Raw genomic sequence first — 18,249 nt, 5'->3', positions numbered from 1 at the left:
AAAACAAAAGGATATTAATCTTTACTTGGCTCAGCTGACCTTGAGAGACTCACCTGACCTTGAGAGACTCAGATGCTTAAAGATTTGAGAGAGGTACCCAGGGCCTGGCACTATGATCCCCTGGATTAGATCAGGAATTGAACTGGTCCTCTGGGAAGCTGGAGTGAATAGCAAAGTCCCAGGCTGGCAAATCTCGCAATTGCTAGAGCGATTGGAGATTTGCTAGTTTGCATGTGTGGTCAGTTAAAACAACAAAAACAACCCAAATTTACAAGTTTCCCCATTTTGCCCAGTGTGGCTCACATTTTCCATGTAATCTATTCCATGGGGCTCTCTGGGCTTCCCAAGAATTCAGAATGGATCTTCCCTGTGTAGATTGGGGGTTCTTAACCTTTCTTTGTCTGTCATGGACCCTTATTACAATCTGATGAACACTATGGATCCCTTCTTAGAATCATGTTTTAAAACAATTGAAGGATTTTAGTTAGAGATTAATGAAAAAATAAGATGGCATTTTCCCCACCATCCAAGTTCACATAACCCTTGAAATCTATCCAGAACACAGGTTAAGAAGATGCTCACACTGAGACTCTGGGGTCACTTCCTTCATAGAAGGACCCAAAGAGGACTCTCTCCTGGGAAGCTCCCCAACTTTGCTGGACCCTGGATAGCTATCCAGGACAGTAGACTACCCTGGCATTAAGGAAATGAATGACAACGATTGACACTGTCTCTACCATCCCTGGATGACAAACCTCGTGGTTTGTCAAAATTTGAGGGAAGTGGAGGGACAGGAGAGTGTGTGCCTGTTGGCTTTAAGTCACTCTACCAAGTAGGCCCAGGCACAGACTCATAGACAAGAAGAGGCCTCCTGTTGTCTGGGCCCAGCTGTTCAGGCCTCTGCGTGGTGTGTCTCCACATCATCCCCTTGGAGCCAAGATGCATGGGATAACTCAGAGCACCATGGGCCAGCTGCTTCATGCAATATGGATCTGGTAAGCAAAATCAGTCACATCCTATATAAATGTTAATAAAAACGAAATCCCTGAGCAGTCACTGAAATTAGCCCAGGAATGATTGAAATGCCAAGGCAGGGCTTGTTATTTTTATGAAGCCGTGAATAATATAAGTATCCAATTGATAAAATTTTATTAAAGCTGACAGCCCTTAAGTGATCTGAGTGGTAAATATTGAAATGAAGTTTCAACAACACGGCAGGGCCCCCAGGGGGCCCACGGCAGTAATAAGGATTAAACAATGATTCAGTGGTGGTTCCTGGGGGTCCATGGGGAGCTGGGGGGGTTGCTGAGGAGCCAAAGCTCTCCTCTTCTAAATAATTAAACTGTGATTTAAGGAATTGATCTGAGGTAGTTGTAGCAGTTTGTTAAAGTCCAAAGGAGAGAAAGGCAGGGAGCCACGCCTGGGGCAGTTGGGGGGGGGGGGGGGCAGTCAGCTGGGGGGGACAGGGAGGCGGGGTGTCTTGCTGGCGCCATTCCCAACCAGTATCCCCCAGGAGCCAGAGAGCTGGCAATGAGCATATTTTATCCTTTATTTGTAATGTAAACAGACTTGAGCTGCCTGAGGCCAGGTAATAGCTGATGAGCAAGGGGTGGGGGGGATTCCACACTGGGTATAGATTTTATTAGCATTGCTTATATAAAAAAATCCTCACAACAGAGAAGAATTAAAAATGGGGTGTCTTCTGGATTATCGAATCATTAGTGATGCTACAGGGAACTGGGGAAGGAAGAGACAGAGAGTAATTAGCATAACTATGTTAAATGTGCATGAGTTTGAGTTAAACACTTCCCTATTCCTCAGTTTCCCCATCTTTAATAAGTAGAGAGAAAGGTAAAATTCACCTGTTCTTTTCTGGCTGTGGGAGGATTGAAAGATCGCCATAGTGGGGGATTCCTAGCCAGCAGAGGGTGCTGGTGGGGGGCAGTGGGTGGGGGGCGGAGAGAGAGAGAGACAGACAGTCAGACAGAGAAAAGACAGACAGAGTCATTGTAGGCTGGGGAGGTCATTGGCTTCTGGTATCATAGATCTCAAGTTGGAAAAAACCATGTAGTCCAACCCCCTCCTTTTACAGATGAGGATATTTTCCAGAAGGCCACATGAAGGAGGTGGGACAAACTGGATTTTGAAGATTGGGGCAGGATTTAGATAAGCTTCAAAGAGATGGGGCAGATTGAATAAAGACTTGAAGGTGGAAATGTGCACATTTAGGGGTCGTGTTAAATTTCAAGTCCTTTTTTAGTTTTCTCCTCTAATAAGGGAAGGGAATGAATGAAGGAGCAATAAGGTTTCCTGAAAAAGAGCAGGTAGCTGGGAGTCAAAAAAGTCTAGGGTTCAAGGTCTGGTTCTGTTATTGGCCTGACTCAGACCCACAGGGAAGCAAAGGACTCAGATGTATAATCGATTCTACTTGTGTTCTTGAGCCCAGTGACCCTTGCTTCCTCTAGGACTTTGCCTCATCAACTACCAACCAGTCAATCAACAAACATTTTTTCGTGTTTCCTATGTTGCAAATACTGTGCTCAACTTTAGGGATTCAAAGACAAAGGTGAAATGGTTCCTGCTCTTGAGCTTCCCATCTAATGAGGGTGAAAACATTGCACATATGAGTATGTACAGTTGATACAGCTACACACACAGAAAGGAATACAAGATGGTTTGGGAAGGGGGCACAATAGCCAGTAGGGGTGAGATGGGGGGTGGGGACCAGGAGAGGCTTCATGTAGGAGGGGGCTTCTGAGCTAAGTCTTGAAGGAAACCAGGTATTCCAAGAGATACCAGTGAAGAAGTTGTGAATTCCAACTACCACTGCAAAGGTACGTAGATGGGAAATGGAATGTTGTGTGGGGAGGCTAGTGTGGTTATATCACAGACTGTGAAGGAGGAGTAAGGTAGAAAGGGAGATTGAAATGTCTGACAGGGGAGATTAAATTTGATTCTAGAGGGAGGGAGGGAGGAAAAGAAGGATAAAGGATGGAATGAAGAAATGAAAGAAGGAAGGAAGGAGGAAGAAAGAGGGAGGGAAAGAAGAGAGGGAGGAAGGAAGGAAAGAAAAAAGAAAGGAGGGAAAGGAGGGAGGGAAGGAAGGAAAGAAGGTGGGAGGGAAGAAAGGAAAGGAGGAAGAAAATTGTTAATTAAGTCCTACTATGTGACAGGCACCATACAAAGTGCTTTATGAATATTATGTCATTTGATCAGTCAATGGAATTTACTGAGCAGGGCGATAGCTGTATCACCTTCAGTCTTTCTCTCTCTGATGTCTCCTCCCCACCTGTTTAAAAACATGTTCAGGTTTCCTACATCCTAAAAAAACATCCCTACCATATATACCCTACATCCCATCTCCATCTCCCTCCATGTCTCTCTACTTGTCAGACTTCTAGTCTGAACTCACTAACTATTTTTTCACTATCCATGGTTGTCAGGATTCTATCTCCACATCTTTATTGAGGCTGTCCTTTTAAAGTCATTAATAACCTCTGAATAAGGGGTGGCTAGGTGGCACAGTGAATGGTGGCTAGGTGGCACACCAGCCCTGGAGTCAGAGGACCCTGAATTCAAATCCAGCCTCAGACACTTAACACAAAAAACTAGCCATGTGACCTTGGGCAAGTCACTTAACCCCAACTGCCCTCCAAAAAGCAAAAAAACCAACAAAACTTTGAATCACTAAATCCAATGTCCTCTTCTTAGGTCTCACCCACTTTACTCTGTTGTATTTATCAGAGTGGACTACCCCTCCTTCTGCATACCTTCTGTTCCTTTGATTCCCATGATCCTGCACTTTCCTCTTCATGCTTCAGATTTCTCTTCTTTGTCTTCTTTGTTGACTCCTTCTTCTTTGTTCCTCCAAATGCAGACTTTCCCAAGGTTCTCTTCTTGGCCCTTTTCTCTCTACATTCTTTCAGTGATCTCATTTACTTTCTCTGGTTCTTCAGTGATGGTCACTGTGCAGAAGGCTCCCACATCTTGGTACCCATCTTGGACCTCTAGCTCTGCAATTCCAGTTGCCTCCTGGATCTCTCTGCCTTAATGTGGCATACACGGAACTCTTCATCTCTTCCTCAGACTTGCTACTGTGTTCAAGGTCCTGTGGGGGATAAAGAGGCCTTAACAAATGTTTATGAATTGAAGATGTGTTCTACTTGGCCCTCTAAGGACAGAATTAGAAATGGTAGGGGAAAATTTCAAGGAATCTGACCTAGGGCTGAAATAAGGAAAAACTTCTTAACAATTAGAGCTGTCTAAAAGTTAAGTGGGTGGCCTGGGAAGTTATAGAATCATAGATGTAGAGCTCAAAGGCTTCTTAGAGGCTATTTGGTCCTATCTCTTCATTTTTCACATGAGGAAGGTGAGGGCCAGACAGGTCAAGTGACTGTCACACAGACAGCAATCTTCAGAGGTGAGATTTGAACACGGGTTCCTCTGACAACAAGTCTAGCACCCTTTCCAATAAACCATGCTATTTTTTAGAGTGTGCTCAATCAGAGGCTGAGTGCTATTTTTGTGGTGGCCAACAACTGGAAATTGAGGGGATATCCATCAATTGGGGAATGACTGAACAAGTTGTGGTATGTGCATGTAATAGAATACTATTGTGCTGTAAGAAATGATGAGCAGGTAGACTTCAGAAAAACCTGGAAAGACTTATATGAACTGATGCTGAGTGAAATGAGCAGAGCCAGGAGAACATTATACGCAGTAACAGCTACATTATTCATTGAATGACTTTGATGAACTTAGCTCTTCTCAGCAATGCAAGGCTCTAAGACAACTCTAAAAACTGACAATGGAAAATGCTGTCCACATCTATAGAAAGAACTTTGGAGTCTGAATGCAGATGGAAATATACTATTTTCTGTCCTTTTCTTTTGTTGTTTTGTTTCTTCTTGTAGTTCCTCCCATTAGTTCTAATTTTTCTTTACATCATGACTAATGTGAAAATATGTTTCGTATGTATGTATAAATAGAGCCTATATCAGATTGCACTCTGTCTTGGGGAGATGGGAGGAGGGGGAGGAGAAGAAAATTTAAAACTCAAAATCTTAAGGAAGCGAATGTTGAAAACTAAAAATAAATTAATCATAAGAAAAAGAGAGCCTGGGTTCAAACTGAGCCTTTGACACATTATGGCTACTTCTCAGTGTCCCAGGAAACTCTTGAAACTTATTAAGTTACAGAGCAGGTACTGCTCTGTATTGGTAAAGAGAGTTTTCTCATTGAGTGTTTCCTTCACTGATGAAATCACAAGTTTAATCCAGAAAAAAATAGATGTTTGCTATATGGTGTTTCTAACATCAAATAATTTTCCTTTTTTTTTTTAAAGAAGAGTCTGAGTGATCACTTGTGGGTATCATGAAATCACCAATGTAGAACTGAAAGGGACCTTTGAGTACTTTGGGCTTCTGAGTTCAACCCCCACATTCTAAAGATGAAGAAACTGAGATCAAGATAGGGCAAGTCTTATCCAGAATCACACAACTAGTAAGTATCTGAGGGTGGGATTGGAACACAGGTCTTCCTGACTGCAAGTCTAGTGCCCTGTCCACTGGATCACACTGCCTCTCAGTGTTTTAGAGAGGATATTTCTTCATGTATGGGCTGAACTACATGGTCCCTGAGCACCCTTTCAACTTTGAGATTCTGTGAAAGCCCCATCTAAGTAGGTAGCTCATTTTCTCATATCCTGGTCCAGACTTCTCTCGCTTGAACAAATTCTCTGGTGTTTTAACTTCAGTTTGTTCTTCTCATTCCATTCCTGACTTTCCCACTTACTTGTGATGAGCCAGGGGTTGGTGTCCAGACATCTACAACCAATCAATTGCTTACTCAAAAAGTATTGTTTATTTAATATATATCTTGTTTTATTCATTTCATTTTTAATTTATGGAATAAAAGATAAAATTTCTATAACATAGTATTATTAAAAAAGATGATTGCAGATGAAACTGTAAATCTATTATGTATAACTTGCTATCCCTTTAATTAAAAAAATTCAAGTGTAAAAATTTTAAAAACTTCCCTTTATTTTTAGTTATCATGTAAATTTGTTTCCCCCCCAAGCGCTAGAGATGACTACCTTTAGACACAAATATATGTAAAATCATTCTATACGTACTTCTGTTTATTAGTTCTTTCTCTGAATAGGGATTGAATCTTCCTTCATATGTCCTTTGTAGTTAATTTAAGTATTTATGCTAGTCAGAATTACTTGTTTTTTTTATTACTTGTTTAGTAAATTAATTGTTTAATTACTTGTTCAAAGGTGTTTTTAAAACACTATTACCATGACTGTAGATAGTGTTCTCTTGGTTCTGCTTATTTTGCTTTTCATTATTTCATCCAAGTCTATCCGTGTTGTTCTAAGATCATGATATTTCTAAGATCATTTAAGATAATCATATTTTTAAAGTCTGAATCTCCTCTTCTCTCTAGGTTGGAAGCATGGGTGTTACTCACAGGCCTGATTCCACTCTTGAGCAGCGTGGGCACTTTGACCAGCCCCATTACTGGCCCGGGCTGGTTAGTTCCCCCTTAGGTGACCCGAGGACTTCCACTCTCCGGGGCTCACTATAATGATGCCACACTTGGTGATTACACCTGATGAACAGAGTCCTCTGAGTCTCAGAACTCTGGAGCTCAAGATCTCTGCTAACCTCAGCCTCCCCGGTAGCTGGGATGACAGGCATGTGCTACCATGTCCAGCTAATCAATAAACACTTAAGTTCCAATTACATGTCAGAGACTATGCTAAGCATTTGGGAAATAAAGACAAAATTGAAATAACCTCTTCCCTCTAAACCTGAAATCTAGTTGGGAAAAACAAGATAGAGAATAAGATAAAAGAAATGTTGAGAGGAAGACTCTAGGAGCTGGGGGACTGGGAAAGGCTTCATTAAGAAGGTGATAGTTGAGGTAGGCCCTGGAAAACTAGGAATTCCAAGAGGTAGGAGTGAGGATGGAGTTCATTCTAGGCCCGAGGGATCACCAATACAAAGGAATAGAGGGAGAGGAGTGTTACATATGAGGAATGGAAAGAAGGCCCACTTGGCAACAGGGAGTGACATCAGGAGTTTATTGAATGGAGAAGAGACATGGTTAGATCGGCACCATTGGAAAATCACTTCGGCAGTGGAATGGTGGTTGGGGGCTGTAGATTGGAGTGGGGAGACACCTGAGTCAAGGAGATTGACTAGGAGGCTATTGCAATAATCTAGTAGGTAATAAGAGCCTGACCTAGACGTAACCTACTGGTTCTGTGAGCAGGCAGAAGGAGGGGTTGGATGTGAGCGATGTTAGGGAGATAGAAGGGAAGTGTTCTGGCTTAGGGTTATGGCTTTGATTTGGGTTACACACCAAGGCCATACCATAGTGTTCTTCTTCCTTCCCTTCCTCCAACTTCATACCATAGGATGGGCTGCTGAGTCCACTGACTTGGCTCCAGGATGGGCTAGCGGAGGCCAGAACCAGAGTCTCCTGCCAGTGACAGACATCCAAGGCCAGGGGAAATGCTAGTGCTCTTTAATTCTAATTCATATAGAATTTTGAGTTCTAGGAATTCCAGGTCCAGAATTCCTCCAAGCCCCTAACTGCTAATAGTGAATGGTACTGCGGGAAGGATGAGTCAAACATTCTTTGGAAACACTCTTGTTTATAATCCTTTCCCCACTCATAGGAGCATAGCTGTGGGAAACTAAACACAAATAATATATTTCTGAGAATTGCATCTAAGTTGTTCCTATTATCTAGGGCAGTGGTGTCAAACTCAAATAGAAATGAAGGCCCTTAAACTGAATCCCTTTGGGCTGCATATTGACTTAGAAAACCACACATGTTCATCTGTTTCTTTTTTTCCCCTGTTATTAATATATCAACCCATTAAAATCATATAGGAAGTACATTTTAATCTCAGGCTACTGTCAGGAGTGTTGTGGGTCGCATGCATCCACACCATATTTGACACCTTTGATGTAAGGCACTTCCAGGGTTAAGCAGAGTGGAGGACTCACAACTACCTGGTAGAAGATTTATTGTTTTATTATTCATTGTGTTCTTCTTATTTTGTACTATTTATTTGAATATTGATTCTATACTAAACTGTTTCTGTGTAGAACTGACTCTATTATGTCAAGGTCATGTGATTAGCATTCACTGAAATGCAGCAAATTTATAAAAAGGAGGTGGATGGGGGCTCAGAGCTCAATCTTAATCCATTAGATCCACAAACCCACATACCCCTTGACAATGAATCTAAGCTGCCCCATAGAGGGCAATAGAACTGAGGGATAGAAGATTATTGACTTTCTGATAACCATAGGAAACAATGAAGTTTCCCAGCACATCTGCTCCACTGGAAATTGTGAAAACTGCCCAGGTGATCATGGGTTAAGCCTAGCTCCCGATCTGGACAGTGGCTAACAAAACCTTGAATAAATGTTTGTTGTTTTTAGTCCTTCATCCTGAAAGAGGACCAATGACATCAGGAGGGTGATGTCTTGACTTGCAAGTGAATTGATTTTAAGCAAGGCAGGTCTGTGTAAAGTCATCAGCCTCACTCTCTCTTCCAGTCATCTGAGTCCAGAGGCAAGACATAGGTCAGGATGACTGGAGCTGACCCCAGATGCAGTGGGCACACCTTGACCTTTTTTAATCTAAGATCTTTCTTAGGTCTCAGTTGGAGGTAACACCCATTGAGTGATTCAGTGAATTAAGGTTAGGTAAGAGATGAGGCAAAAGATGGCTTAGTTTGATTAAAAAAAAATCAGTCTGGGAGGGGAAGAGTCTGAGGGTTTCAGGATGAAACAGAAAAAAAAATGCTTTTTACACTTACTCTGAGCCATCAGGCCCCAAAAAATGACCAAATGAGGCTTGGGTTGGGACCTATTACATCAGTGAGAGCCAGAGTGATTTAGGTTTAAGGCACAGTCAAGTAACTCCATTTGAATCCCAATGGGCTTTATCAAAGCCTGGTTTTCCAGAGTGTTATTTAAAGAGATCATAAATGAAACTACATGAGACAAAAAGTTAATTATTCCAGTTTTTTTAAAATGAAAGAATAAGTAGTAGGGAAGAGAAAAAAAAATCTAGCCCTCAAACCCCAAGATTAGTTGTAGTAGTGAGTAGTAGTAGCTGCCCCACTGGGCATCCAACTGGCCAGTTCCAGTTGGGCAATGTTTCTTCTTCTTTCCTTCCTTCCTTCCTTCCTTCCTTCCTTCCTTCCTTCCTTCCTTCCTTCCTTCCTTCCTTCCTTCCTTCCTTCCTTCCTTCCTTCCTTCCTTCCTTCCTTCCTTCCTTCCTTCCTCCCTCCTCCCTTCCTTCCTCCCTCCCTCTCTCCCTCCTCCCTTCCTTCCTTCCTTCCTTCCTCTCTCTGTCCATAAGGGGAATTGTATCCTTACATGTGGGTGCTTTGCCCAAAGGAATGTAATATATATATATATATATATATATATATTTAATAAATATAAGCAATGAGGAAAGAGAAAGAATAATAATAGGGTTACAATAATAATAGTTACTGAGCCTTGATTTTTTCATCTGGGAATGGGAGCAATAACATTTGCCCAACCTTCCTGACAAAATTGTTGAGACTAGATTTTTGGTGATGTGTATAAAATGCATCATTACCTGACATGGCTGGAGAAAAGGGAATGACATGGAAATTAAAAACTCTCAAAGGCAACAACAATAGAGCACAAATTCCATGATTTAGATTCTACCAAATAAGGAAGACTTTGGGTTCAGTCTTGACAAACTTTGCCTTTTGAGAACTTACTGAGCTAAGGGTTAAACTTATTTCCAGCCAGTTAGTCACTTGGGGATGGGTTTTTTTAAGCTTTTTTTTTTTTAGATCAAGGTAAGCTACTCTAATGAATTATTTTAGTAAGCATAATTCTGATTAAAGCTAATGGTTGGAGATGGTGGCAGCTAGAGGTTTAGTCAGCAAAGAAGTGGACAAAAAGCATATCAAAGAAAAATCAAACTTCAAAAAGACTTTCAGTCATCCACTTTTCTTTTTAACAGCTCTTTAGGACCCTGTAAATAACAAATCAATTGAGTTTCAGACTTGTTTCCATAGTTATGCTGCACACAGGGAGTATTAGATAAAGCAAAGCTTTTATTTAGTTCCTGACAGGTAATTAAATTTGCTTCTGCAGAGCCTCGTTATCTAGGCCGAAAGCCCGTATCCCAGCGCTGACTGGTTCCCACTATTTGCTGGAATATTACAACTTAATTTCTCCTCTCGGGTTGCAAGCTGAGGTCTCGATTCAGTGGAAAGTTTGAGTGGAGCTTGGGACTCGCAGCTCCAGAGTGGTTTCATTTTTTCCTACCATCCTTTACTTTCCGTCCCCAGCATATGAAAAGCCTGATTTCACATTTTGTTTTTCCTCAGAGTGATTTACTGTGGGAAAAGCCAGAAGGAAAGAAAAATGGCAATTGGCAGAAGTAAGCGGAGAAATCCCCTGGCTTCTAAATTACCAGCGTCTTTGAAAAGCAGGGTTTATTTCGGTGACAGAAATAAATTCTTGATTTCATATCCATCACAAATGCCACATAGAAATATGGATGCTCTAGGCTTACTGTTTTTGAAAGGACTGTCAGATCAGAACACGTAGGGAATATGTGAATTGGAGGGGGTCTGTCGTTCTTGAGAGGATGAGTGGGAATGTGGGTGCAGTCCTCCTTAGGCGATGGGTCAAAGATGTCTCTTTCTTTAAGCTTTGTCTCTGAGCTATTGAATCTGATTTTATTAACTGTTCTGGCTTGGATCCTATCTGATTTCTAGCTCCAGCTACAAACTTATTCCTTATTTTGGTGGAGAAAGAAAAGAGTTACAACCCAAGGTGTAGAGTTCATACCACATTTGTCATCAAGCATTGATGGAGGACCTATTTTGTTGCACACAGTAGGGAAATGATAAAGCCCCTGTTACTCCTAGTATAATAGAATTAGTAGTGGGAAGAGGCAGCTAGGTGATGCCATGACCTGGAGTCAGGAAAACCTAAATACAAATCTAGTCTCAGATACTTATTAGTTGTGTGATCCTGGGCAAATCACTTAACCCTATTTGCCTCAGTTTCCTCATCTGTAAAATGAGTTGAAGAAGGAAATGGCAAACCACTCCAGTATCTTTGTCAAGAAAACCCCAAATGGGGTCATTAAGAATCAGACATGACTGAACAACAACAGTAATCCAACTCTTCCGTTTTACAGATGAGGAAACTGAGGCTTAGAATGATCATGGAATAGGGGCAGCCAGGTAGCACAGCGAGTAAGAGCACCAGCCCTAGAGATTGAATCCAGGCTCAGACACTTAGCAGCCACCCAGAAACACCTGGCCCTGTAACTTTGAGCAAGTTACTTAACCCCAATTGCTTAGGGGCAGCCAGGTGGCTCAGTGAGTAAGAGCACCTGCCCCAGAGTCGGGATGACCTGGGATCGAATCTGGGCTCTGATACTTAGCACCACACCCAGAAATAACTGGCTGTGTAACCTTGAGCAAGTTACTTAACCCCAATTGTTTAAAAAAAAAAAGAATGATCATGGAATTTGACATAATTAGTGTCAGAGGAGAGATTTGAATCCAGATTTTTCTTATCCCAATTCCAGTTCTTCAATACTACAGGACCTTCCAGCATAACTAGGGAAATGATACACCTCATTCATGCATGGAATAGCTGACACAGGTCATAGAATATAAGGTAGTAGAAACAGTCCTTGCTCAAGAGTCAGGAGACCTAGTTCAAATCTTGACTCTGATATGGAGGAGTTGTATTGACCTTGAATAGGTATCTTTATCCTACTGGTTCCTTGTCTATAGAACAAAACAGGTTCCTTCCAGTTCTGTGATCCTATTAACAAGTTCATGGAGTGACATAGAGGAGATGTATCAGGGAGCAAAGAGGTGGAGTAGTAAAAAGTGTGTGTGCCAGAGACTGGAGAGAGACCCTGCAGGGGACCTGAGGAACAATGATGGGCTATGTCAGGGGAAGGTGGGGTATAGCTGAAGGAGGGTCTTGAATATCAAGCTGAGAAGTAGCTCTTTGGTCTGGTAAAGGGAGAATTTATTCACATAAGATGATCTCAATTTAAATACCTTTATGCTACCAAAAGCACCTAGTGGACACTAAAAATGCTTATTGATCGAATGATGGATTGTGTCCTTTGTGATGCCATCAAACCTTAAGGCTAGTTTTGATTTATTCGTTCATTCAATTAAGCCCCTTAGCTTATTTCACAATGAAATGGGGAGATTGCAAATTCATCACCCCTAGGTAACCCACAGGAAAATGGAATATCAGAAATGCCACACTAGGTCAGACCCACAGCCCAATGTGCTCAGGGTTCTTCTGAGAGAGTTGTTGAGGGATTATTGAGGGGGAAAGATAATACAGCTGGAGTATCTTGAAAAGTTTGGGACAAGAAATTGTTAAAAAGTCAGAGTGGCAACTCCTACTCTATAATGGATATGAATAGTAAAAAGATATGAACATTTTCCCTTTCTTTTAAAATTCTATTTTATTTTATTCTCAGTTCCAGATTCTTTCCTTCCCCCAGCCCTCCTCTTCCCCTTGAGAAGGCAAGAAATACAAAACTCATTCTAAATATGAAGCCATGGAAAAACAAATTTCCACATTAGCCATGTTCTGGGGGGAAAAACCTGAAAAAGAAAGAGAGAGAAAATATATGCTCCAAATTGCACTATATTTCTCTATCTGGAGGTGGATAGCATATTTCATCATGAGTCCTTTAGAACTGTTACTGTATACATTGTTCTCTAGGTTCTGCTTACTCCACTCTGCACCAATTTAGATAAATCTTCCCAGGTTTTTCCGAAGTCATCCCCTCCATCATAACTTATAGCACAACAGTACTCCATCACATTCTTACACCATAACAATTTCAAGAGAAAACAAAAATTGCTTCCAATACTTCAAAAATTACTTAACTTTACTAGTGATCAAAGTGATACAAATTAAAATAACTTTGAGGTACCACCTCATGTTCATTGAATATGCAAAAATGATTTAAAAAATAACAAAATTCAGTGCAACCAGGAAATTTCTTCCTTCTTGTCTCAAACTCCTGGCTTTCATGATTTCCTTCAAGTCTCAGCTAAAATTCCATTCTTTCCAAGAAGCCTTTCCTTCTCCTCTCTAATGGAAGCACCTTCCCTTTGAGATTATCTCCAATTCACCCTATAAATATCTTGTTTGTACATAGGTGTTTTATTTTGAATCTTGTCTCCCCCAGTTATTGTTTTTACCTTTCTTTGTATCACCAGAATTTTGTATAGAGCCTGTTACATAGTAGATGTATAAAAATATTTGTTGATTAAATTTTTTGACTTGCAGAAAGACATCTACATTCATTATGAGCAGAATTGCAAACTCATGGAATCTTTTTAGAAAGCAATACGGAAGTATGTAAGAGAGGTTACAAGAAGAATTACACCTTCGAACGCAACAATTATTGGAATATCTCCTCCCCATACCCTTTTCCATCTTCCAAATGTTATTAAGACAAAGAAAAAACCCCACTGGTGTTAACAAATTTTCATAGCAGCATTATGAGAATTTGAAAGAAAAAAAAATTTCTCAAACTGGAAGTAGCCTAAATGTCCAACAATACTTAAAGCTCCCCAATAGAGGAGTGGCTAAATAAATTGTAGCACATTACCATGATGGGGTATTATAATGCAATTAAGACTGGTAAGTATGAAGAATAAAAAAATCTGAAAACACTTTTATGAAATGATGTAAAGGAAAAAATATAACCAGAAAAATAGAGCATGCACTATAATAATATGAGGAAAAGTAAATGAGAATAATGAGGCGAAGGTAGGATAAAAGACCTTAGAATAAAAAACACTTAGAATAAAAGACCAAAAGATGTTATGATACTTTGCTGTTTTTCAGTCATGTCGGACTCTTTGTAACCCCATTTTGGGGTTTTCTTGGTAAGGATACTGGAGTGGTTTGCCATTTCTTTCTCCAGCTTACTTTATAGATAAGGAAACTGAGGCAAACAGGGTGAAGTGACTTGCCCAGAGTCACATAGCTAGTGAGTGTCTGAGGCCAGATTTGAACTCAGGAAGATAAGTTTTCCTCACTCTAGGCCCTGCATTCTATCCACTTAGCTTTCCTAGCTGTTGTGATATATAGTGTGTTTAAATTGATTGATATGAATGTAAAGCAATTTTAGTCAACTATACTAATGTTCAATGTTATGTTCCTAAAATTTTTAATGAAAATAGTTGGATTAATTGGGTGATAGCTGGATTGGATTAAGGAGGTGGTTAGATTGTACATTAGACTGTAAATTCCTTGAGGGAAAGAACTGGTTTTGCCTTTCTTTGTCCGAGGAAATTAGCAAAATACTTGGCACATAGTAAGTACTTAATAAATTCTTATTGACTGGTTTAAAGTGGAGACCTTTGGAAAGAAAGGCCAGAATGCTGCAGACCTGAGGTATACTACCTATGTACTCCTATTGTGTTTTTAGGACCCACCACAGCATAGAACACAATTTAGCAGCTTTATTTTGCCACTGATTTCCTGACTGTTCTAGTTGTTGTCTGTCCTTTGTTCTCAAAGAGAAGCATGGCGTCAGGAAGGTGATGCCGTGACTTTCCAGTGAATTGGATTCAAGTGAGGGAGGACTGTGCAAGGTCACCAGCCTCACTCTCTTCTCCAGAGCCATCTGGGTCCAATGGTGAGATATAGGTCAGGAGGACTGGAGATGACCCTGGATGCAGTAGGAGACCTCTAAGCTAAGATCTTTCCCAAGTCTCAGTTTGATTGAGGCAACACCCATTCATTGATCAAGGCTAGGTAAAAAATGAGGCAAAGAATGGCTTCTTTTACCTAGTTAAAAAAAAATCTATCTGGGAGGGGAAGACTCTCAGGGTTTTTGGCCAAAATAAGAAACAATTGCTATTTATACTCACTCTGAGCTATCAGGGCCCAAACAATGACCAAGTATTATTGTTATAGCATCCAGAGACCTCAACTCTACAGCATACACTCTCTGTACCTCTAAAGCATACAAGATGTCCCAAAAGTCTTAGGGCATTTTTTTAGCTATTAAAGCTTAAAAGTGCCCTAAGACTTTTGGGACACCTTGTATAAGACTTAAAGCTTATAAAAACTATGCTATTATAGGAGTTATTCTTAATGGGCTACGCCTGGGGAGTTTGTGCTCTAAGTAGTGATCTGGTTATTAATACCCAGGAAGACATCTGGACTAGCAATACCACCACCCTCTCCCCACCAAAAAAAAATAAAAATAGAAATAGAAAAATAAAACTAAGGGAAAAATTTAAATATTCCTCAACTTTCCTTCCCTCTTCCCTTTCACAATGAATATGGGGGGAATAAATGGCCCATGAGGAATCTTGGAAAGAAAAGAGAAGAGCATTCATTTTATCTCCTTTTTTTTTTTTTTGAAGGTAGGTAATGTTTGGAACCACAAGGAATCGCTAAATGGAAAGAAGGTTCTCTTTTACAGTCTGAGTCAGGAGAAAGAAAGTACTTTGTTCCCATATCCCCGACTTGTTCCTCTGGTTCTCTATTCTCCGCTTACAAGATCTCAGGTATTCTTAGAGAAAATGGAGACATCGTAACAGAAAACTGCCATGTTTGGAGGGGGTGGGACCTAAGATTATTGTGCCAATAACACATGGGAGGGCATCTTCAAGTGCAAACATTTAGGAGTACCTTTAAGGTACCCTTAGGCCCTGTGGATGGTGGGGTGGGGCAGGGGAACTCTTTGTCCCAGGCAGAGTCGGTCAGTCAGTCAATAAACATTTATTAAGCTCTTACTATATGCCAGGCATCATGCTAAGCACTGGGAATACAAAGACAGGCAAAAGGCAGTTCCTCTTCTCAAGAAACTAAGAATCTAATACAGGAGGGAACATGAAAACAATCATGTAATTAAGAGATATGGAGAGTAAACTGAAGATAGTCTCAGAAGGAAGCCCATAACTTTAAGGACTAGGAAAGGCTCCTTATAGAAAATGGGTCTTTACTTGAGATTTGAAGGAACCCAGAAAGCTAGGAGGACCAGATGAGGAGAGAGAGAGAGTTCCAGGTAGGGGGGACAGCTGAGTCAGAAGATGGCCCACCCACCACAAGTGAGGAGCTCTGCCTGGGGGCTCTGCCTTCTCTAAGACGACATCCCATCTGCCACCCCTGGGCTGTGCTACTGGGGGCACCGAGCTGTGGATTCCCCCCCAGCCAAAGGGGCCTTTCAAGTTGCCTTCTCTCCCAAGCTGCCCAGGCCCTCAATTCCCCATTGCATTTGCAGATCTGCAGGCACATTTATGTGTTTTATAAACGCCTTGTGTTTCTGATTGATGGACCATCAGTTACGCAGTTGCCAGGGCAATGATTGATTTTCCAACACAGCTGTACCAGCTGTGCTGCAGATGCTCCATTTCTGAAATCTCAGTGCTGGTGTTGTAAGCCATTGAACATGAGCTTTAATTGCAGTGATCTCTGAGAAATTGGTCATTTCAACAGCTAACAAACCATCCAGATCCTCATTTGAGGCTTCATCTGGGCCTCTCAGATAGAAACTCAACTACCCTTGGCCGACCATTTGGAATATCTGATGATTTAGACAGAGATTGAGCTTTAGCTGATCCTTACAGGGCCCAGGCACCTAGTAGGTGCTAAATAAGTAATTTTAATCACTTAATTCAACAAAAGAAGCCTTTGCTGAGCAAAGTAATGATGTAAATCTGTTTTGGGAGAGGGAATTAGGGTGGGGAAGGGTTAGAAGCACCATAGCCTCTTGAGAAGGGCCTTGGGCTAGGAGTCAGAAAAGCTAGGTTTTTCCCATTTTGTATTGACTAGCTCCTGTGGCCCTGAGTAAACCATTTAAACCTTTCTTGGTTTTCTCTTCTGTAAAATGGGCACAATAATACCTATACTACCCACATCAGAAGATTGTTGTGAAGATCAAATAAGGTTATATAAAGAGAAAGCCTTCATAGATTGTTAAATAGATTATTACTATACAAATATATTATTTCTTTTTTTTTTTTTTTAAGCAATCAGGGTTAAGTAACTTGCTCAAGGTTACAGGGCCAGTTATTTCTGGGTGTGGTGCTGAGTGTCTGAGCCCAGGATTCGATCTCCAGGTCGTCCCAACACTGGAGCCGGTGCTCTTGCTGAGCCACCTGGCCGCCCCTAAGCAATGGGGGTTAAGTAACTTACTCAAGGTTACACGGCCAGGTGTTTCTGGGTGGGTGCTAAGTGTCCGAGCCCGGGATTTGATCTCCAGGTCTTCTCAACACTGGAGCCGGTGCTCTTACTTGCTGTGCTACCTGGCCGCCCCCAAATATATTATTTCTAAGTAGAAACTTTGTTTACTTTATTATTTTAAAAAATAATTTTATTTATTTTGTGGTCTCCATCTTCGCAGCAGTGGAAGCAGGACTAGCGTGGCCAAGTTGCTACCATGCAGCTGTTTGTCCATGCGCAGGCTCTGCACACCCTCAAGGTGACCGGGCAGGAGACTGTTGCCCAGATCAAGGCCCATGTGGCATCCCTGGAGGGCATTGCCCCCGAGGAACAGGTCCTGCTTCTAGGGGGCTCCCCGCTGGAGGATGGTGCAGTGAGGGGTGGAGCCCCTGTCCACTCTGGAAGTGGCTGACCAGATGCTAAGAGGTAAAATCCATGGCTTTCTGGGCCGAGCTGGAAAAGCAAGGGGTCAGACTCCCAGGGTGGCCAACTAGTAGTAGAAGAAGAAGACTGGACGTGCTAACAGGAGGAAGCTGTACAACTGATGCTTTGTCAATGTAGTGCCCACCTTTGGCAAGAAGAAGGGCCCCAGTGCTAACTTGTAATCCCCTGGCACTTTCTGTCTGTCCCCAAATAAAGCTACTGTGATTCTTTAAAAAATTTTTTATTTATACTTTTATTTTCATCACACATGTTTCTGGATATTAATGTCTCCCCTTCCCCCCCAATTTCTTGATCCCTCCCTTCTACCAAAGAAAAACAGTTCAGCAAAACCAATACATTGATCATGTCTGAGGGTATATATATCTCTTCTATCTTTAACTAAAGGAGGGTGGGGAGTGGCACATACTTCCTCCTGTTTTCTCTAAGATTTGTCATTTCTGTTACCTAATGATTGATGACTTTATTTTTTGTGGTTTTAAAAACGTTATGTTATTGTAGTCATGTATGTTATTCTCCTAGTTCTATTTAATTCACATTG

The 18,249-nt window shown here is 41.3% G+C and overlaps 1 long non-coding RNA gene and 1 pseudogene across 1 annotated transcript; both read left to right on the top strand.

Moving 5' to 3' along the window:
- Positions 1–922: 922 nt before the first annotated feature.
- LOC138148924 (uncharacterized) lies at positions 923–6,770 on the top strand. The gene is made up of 3 exons (XR_011165205.1): positions 923–995; positions 5,345–5,502; positions 6,454–6,770. It is a non-coding gene; the product is annotated as an uncharacterized lncRNA (long non-coding RNA).
- Positions 6,771–17,484: 10,714 nt separating this feature from the next.
- Positions 17,485–17,872, top strand: LOC138148883 (ubiquitin-like FUBI-ribosomal protein eS30 fusion protein; annotated as a pseudogene).
- Positions 17,873–18,249: the final 377 nt, after the last annotated feature.

The sequence above is a fragment of the Petaurus breviceps genome, unplaced genomic scaffold, assembly GCF_028583685.1.
Source record: "Petaurus breviceps papuanus isolate PSGF00001 unplaced genomic scaffold, PetGlider_PUasm1.0 90842, whole genome shotgun sequence".
Lineage (NCBI taxonomy): Eukaryota > Metazoa > Chordata > Mammalia > Diprotodontia > Petauridae > Petaurus > Petaurus breviceps.
This window is presented reverse-complemented; position numbering and strand designations above follow the sequence as displayed.